The following is a 6,000-nucleotide window of genomic DNA, read 5'->3' on the forward strand; positions in this document are numbered from 1 at the left end:
ACAGTCAAACCAAAAAGGACACCATCTCTATGGTAAAGGTTGGTAACATAGAGTAAATGTTTTTTCATACAGTTTTTGGCTTTGTAAAGTAACCAGTAGCTTACCGCGATCAATGTATCAAATTTTCATTCTTAGCATTGGAATGAGATGGGTGAAGTTGGAACACCGCCCATTGCTCAGTTAAACCTTTTTCATTCTACTATTTGATGTACAGTTTGGCGTTATGCACTAGTGCCTTTACTTACTACCAAGCAACTCTTCAGTTATCACGTGTCTGTTTATGCTATTTCAGTCTCCACCAGCTAACAACATGCCTTTGCCTTGATGATCGATAATATTGCTTATTTACAACCTGGTCCCATTGCAGTCGTTACTTTTGACATCACGCAGCAAGCTAACAACTTTTAAAATATGGAGTTATGATGAAAAGAAGACCACTTTTAAAAAAGTTAGCAGACTACTAAGTTTAAAAGATGACTCAAACTGAAGCAACTTTTGTAACTATAAGCAGCGAATAAGTTTTGAAGCTTGTTTTTAATCAGCAAATATAATGTCGGTTTAGGAGCTAGTCTCCATTGCGAGAACAAAAACAATTAATGTTCATTGCATGAAGTAAAATAATATTTAAACTTGGTTTTAACTAATGTAGAGACCAAAACAGTCATCTGAGATGTTTCATTTGTACTTAAAATTGTAACTGTTTAAATTTCAACCATTAGCTTTTAAGCATCAAACACGAGTAAGATTATTCTTTTTTACATGAATATTTATTTATGTGAAGTGCTGTCTTGAATGTCTTTTGTCAGCAACTCGTAGACAAGACTGAATAACATGGAGAAAAAGATTTGAAATATAGGCATTTAGAGTAGCTAGTCACACAAGATCAAACCATTAGTTCTGCAATGATGCATTAAAAACCTAACAAAACACCTAAAACTGTTAAAGTTCTGATTATGAAGAAAAATCGTTCGAACTTTGTGTTAAAAGAAACGGAGACATAGCATGTACAGTAGGTAGTTACTGTAGGTCAACCAGTCAGATATGCATAGATTGCAGTAGCCTAGGAAACAGTTTTAGTCATGAATATCTCATTATGTTCTGCAAAGGCTAGTAAATTTTTAACTGACATTCTGTGCGGAGAGTGTAGTCACGTGGAAACTTTTGAAACTTTCTAGACGTTTGAAACAATCAACGTTTTAATGTATACCTAGACCTGGTGATATCACAAGCGTATACAGGACACCCGTTTGCTCACATAGTTTCTTACATGAACTGCAGTTATCAGAAGCCTTTCTACACACTTTTTCAAGTAAGTAGCTAGTGTCAGTATAATGGCATTGCAGAACAAGACATAAATTTGGAAAGTTTGGACAAAAGATGCACGGCTTATATATCTTAGAAAAACTAACAACGGTATTATTTCCTTGGTAAAACTTGATTACATACCTCAAAGTTTTTTGAGTAGATATTAAAGTTACATGTAGGTAAACCCACTAGTTCTTAGCTGTGTTAACTGTATTGATTTATTCCTAGCGTTCTCGGAATGAAACGAAACTAATTGAATTGGAACAACACCGACTGCTCAGTTATAACCTCTCCCAGTCTCTCATTGGCTGTTTGATTTAGCGTTACACGCTGGAACCTCTTCTTACTAGCGAGCAACACCTGGGTACTCAAGTATCTATGTCACTCCAGTCTCATCCAGGCAATCAAATACTCTATTGCTAATTAGCACTGTACATTTATGTGTGTAAATATCGTCGAATTTTAGGTCATCATGAACATGTAATTGATTACCAATAATAGGCATCACATATTTTCTGATCATCGTTATCTTTCTTCAGTCGCACTCATCTGATTCAAACTTTTGTCATCTAGAATGACCGTGGTGATGTTACTTCCCCTACGCTATGATAATAATTAATTTATTAATGCATTTTATTTCACTATTTGTGTGCAGAATAATGATACACTTACTTGATTTTCAACTAAAAATACAAATTATTTCAGTATTTTAGCACAGAATGCCGCTCAGCTTGTCACAAGACGGTTCTTTTCACAACAACTACACATGATGATTGACGCTTTTGTATTCAGCAATTTGGTGCATGAGATACGCATCAGTGATTATCATGGTGCACAAATCATGAAAACAAGTTATGCGTCTCATCACCATCCGTAGTCCTGAACGCTATGTTTTTGGTCATAATCTTCAACTTGTGTTAATGGTGCAAGCGACTGTGAAACTTCAAATCCGCAGACACCATGAAATTCTTGATTGATGTTCTCTCGTCTTACCACTATTAGCTAGTGGTCTCCAATCCTTCTGTGCATATAATCCATATTCAAATTGGTACCAGATAGCAACTATATATAAAACTAGTTGTCCAATAACAAGACTAAATTGCTCGCCTAATGCGGTGTAATATTTGTTTAAGTAAATCATATGCATCTGGAGCAGTAAAGTTACAGCTGTTAAAATCAATTGAAAAGTTATAAAATAATCATACTATTAATGTTAGATAATGTTTATGGAGACATCAGTAGGATTGTGGACTTTGTGCCCTTAATACTTGTCACTTTTACGTGCTATCTATTTGGGCAGTAGGGAACAGTGTTGCTACCAATCTTCTAATCCACCATGTTTTTTCTAAATGGTTATTGATAGCCAGTAAATTTGCAGATGTTCTCGTACAACATCATCAATAGTGCTGAAATGAAATATAAAACATACTGGGCAATGCTAATGCTTTCTCGCTTACAAGTATAATACATTGAGTCTGTTCTTTCTTTGCATTTGCCTTACAACAGGTTTTAGAATTCACATGAATATTTACCATACAAGTGTGTTCTCTACCAATGAATGCATATTGCGGTGCGACATTAGAAAAATGTACAAGTTGGGGGGTCAACACTTTTATATCACAGTATTTTTAAAGCAGTTTTTTCCTGCAGTTCAATCTTAGCGAATATTTGAGGGTAGTTCTTTGTAACAACAAAAATTGAAACAATTTAGAGATGTTTTAAATTTTTAATGACCGAGCTTCAATCAAAAATATAGTGATATCGTAATATTTAGTAAATAGATATTTATAAGACAACACATGTTATATTGCCATTTAGATCATATTACAATGATATATTTTTTTACAATTATGTACACAGTAAATGTGTTTTGGGTAATAAGTAATTGTATAATTTTTGTGAGTTACTAAACATAAATTTAGTTTCTATAAACATCAGGAAGTGACCTGAAATAAGCTAATGGAACATTTTTAATGATACTCACTATGCTATCCACCTCAACTGAAAAATATGAGTGTGTCAGGATCCAACAAAATGTTGACTTATAGTACTAAACAGGGTCCAACATAATGTTTACTTACAGTAATAAAACCAAAAAGAATGTTGGCATTGAGTAGTTCGTTTATGAACTATGAGAAGCAATGCAGCACCAAGCCTTTTAAGCAATTACATTGTTAACTTGCGAAGCAATATAAGCTGGTCAATAAAGTTGGTTAGTAGACTGAGGATCGCGTGTAAAGAGGTTATATCAACAAAGAAGTATTATCAAAAATTTACTGACATTTGTGAGTAGGATTTTAAGGTAATGAATGCAACTCAGATTCAGTGGTTATAAAACATGCACCCTTGATGTAATACACTGCAATGGAATTAGTTAGCGCTAAACTGGAAAAAATGAAACTTAGTCTATGGTCCAATGGTTATAGTTAGAAACTAAGATGGTTTCAGATGCTAGCTTTAGGTGACAAGTCATAGTCAACATATAATTACAAAGAGCAATACAAACAGCTTTTTGTATTGAAGCTAGAAAAAATTATGTTTCAGTCCTGCACCTTGTTACTAACAGGAGGAAATGAACTGGCAACAAAAAATCGTTAATAACCTGCAAAAAAGTTTTACAGAAAAAAGGAAAGTACATCAAAATGGATTGACTATAAGAAAAATATAAGAATTATTAAAATATATTTGTATTCATGCCGTTTTATAAATTTTGATGAAGTACAAAATAATTTTGGTAAATTTTAGGAATTGTCAGATGTCGATTAAAAAATAAAAAATGTTTACTTTTAAAGGAAGCAAAAGGGTTGATGAAGCTCTTTTGACAAAGAAAAATGCCTAATCACGATGCATGTATTTGGGTACTTAATTTTACTTTGGTTAGAATCATGAGCAAAGAAGCATTATACAGCAGACTGAGACAAAACTAAATGTGGTAAGGAATACATAGCTGTGAAAATATTCTGGTTACAGAAAATATGACTACACTGTGTGAGCATCTAACTGTTCAGAAAAAATATCATGAAGCTTCACTGGTAGGTGTCCTTGAAAATCAAAGACGGTTTTTTGTATAATCAAGCTCTGGATTTCGAATGAGCTATTTTGATAGCATTGCTGTCAAGTAACCATTTACTTGGTTTGAAAAATAAATTTACAGCCATTTATATTTGTGTTTAAAAACAAAATTGATAATTTGTTTTATTTGATATGCGATAAGCATTGCAGGAAGCCTTGATTCAAGGTTGAACCAATGTCACAAAAGAAAACAAAATAATATAAAAACAAAGAGTGTGTCTGCACAAAATTAACAATGTTTCATAAGTCTAAGATACAAAGTTTATCATGTGTAGGAACACGCTTTTGACAAGAATAAAAGCATAGCATATGAAAGTGCATCCTGTAAGAGACTGCTTGCAACCACAGACAACCAATACAGGTTACTATAAAAAAACTGTACTAAGTGTGGGAGAAGATGATTGATGTTGGTTTTTACTGAAGTTGATATTTTGGTACCAGAATAAAATAAAAAATAATTTTTTGAGCTAAGCACTTTCATTCATCTAGATATAATATCCGAGATCATATAACAAGCATGTCTAAAGATCCTAGCCGTTGAAACCTTCAGCCAAAGCATTCTTAAATAAGTGAAACTCGGATAACTCAAACTTCAAGGGACCGAGCAAAAGTGTTCGAGTTATCAGAGCGTTCAAGTTATCAGAGCACTGTCACAAGTCCATGTATTTACTTATTTATTAGTAGATACATGTAAATATACAAACTATTATATAAATCAGAAGCACAAATGGCTTGTTTCAAATTAAATGCTTCTAATGTAAAGTTTAAAACGTTTTTATCAAAAAGTGTGTAGAGTTTTCTATCACTTGAGATTGGTTTGTTGTTTGAGGCGATGTTATTGCCAGGACGTTTTTTAGATTGACATTGGCAAAACTTGATCGTTGCTGAAATGCTCCAAAGAAAAGACATCTTTTTCTTTTGAGCGTTTTACACACGATCCATTTTGCCGATTTTTCTTGAAGTTTATGCAAAGATTACTTTACTTTACCTGGAATTCGTTAAGAGCAACACTCCGAGGCAGTTCAATTAAAAGTTTTACGAGGTTTTACGGTACATTGTATATCAGTCACGCATTTTGAATGGACACTCATTGAATGTACCCACGTATTCTGTATTTAGGTCAAACGATGAATAGTTTTTTTAGCTAAGACAACGTATATGTTTAATTACAACAATTTTCCATTCAACAATTCAACACGGAGTCAACGTCGGAAAACTATTCATCACGGGCTAGCCGGGTCACACACTCAAGGATTTTCGCCATGCAAATACAAAACAAAAACAACATGTTGTTTTTGTTTTGTATGTGCGTGGCGAAAATCCTTGAGTGCGTGACCTGGCTAGCCCGTGCTATTCATCGTATAGCAGTATTAATCAAATTTCACCAAACCTTTAGAAAAGTCATTGACAAAAATATTTTGCCGATGGAGATAATAACGACGCTTATGAATTACGAAAAGTTGAGGTTTACCTCTATGGCTTGGAATAAAGTGATTTTCTAAAGCAATAGCAACCGTTTCGGTAGCCGTTGGGCAAAAAACAGTTCGAACTAGCAGTGTTGAGTTCGAGTTATATAGAGCCATTTATCATTGCGTGGGAACGGACCAAGCAAGTCCATTTGAG

The 6,000-nt window shown here is 33.8% G+C and overlaps 1 protein-coding gene across 2 annotated transcripts in view; it reads right to left on the bottom strand.

The window, feature by feature from the left end:
- Positions 1 to 2,066, bottom strand: part of LOC137401699 (uncharacterized) — a 36,983-nt gene extending 34,917 nt beyond the window's left edge. Inside the window, exon 1 of one of the 2 annotated variants that reach the window (XM_068088159.1) lies at positions 1,978 to 2,066. The gene's annotated coding sequence lies outside the window, so the exon portion shown is untranslated. Of the gene's footprint in view, positions 1 to 1,446; positions 1,551 to 1,977 lie in introns of those variants that run through there. The other variant, XM_068088157.1, reaches the window with a different exon arrangement.
- Positions 2,067 to 6,000: the final 3,934 nt, after the last annotated feature.

This window comes from Watersipora subatra, chromosome 8 (genome assembly GCF_963576615.1).
Source record: "Watersipora subatra chromosome 8, tzWatSuba1.1, whole genome shotgun sequence".
NCBI classification, from domain to species: Eukaryota; Metazoa; Bryozoa; class Gymnolaemata; order Cheilostomatida; family Watersiporidae; genus Watersipora; species Watersipora subatra.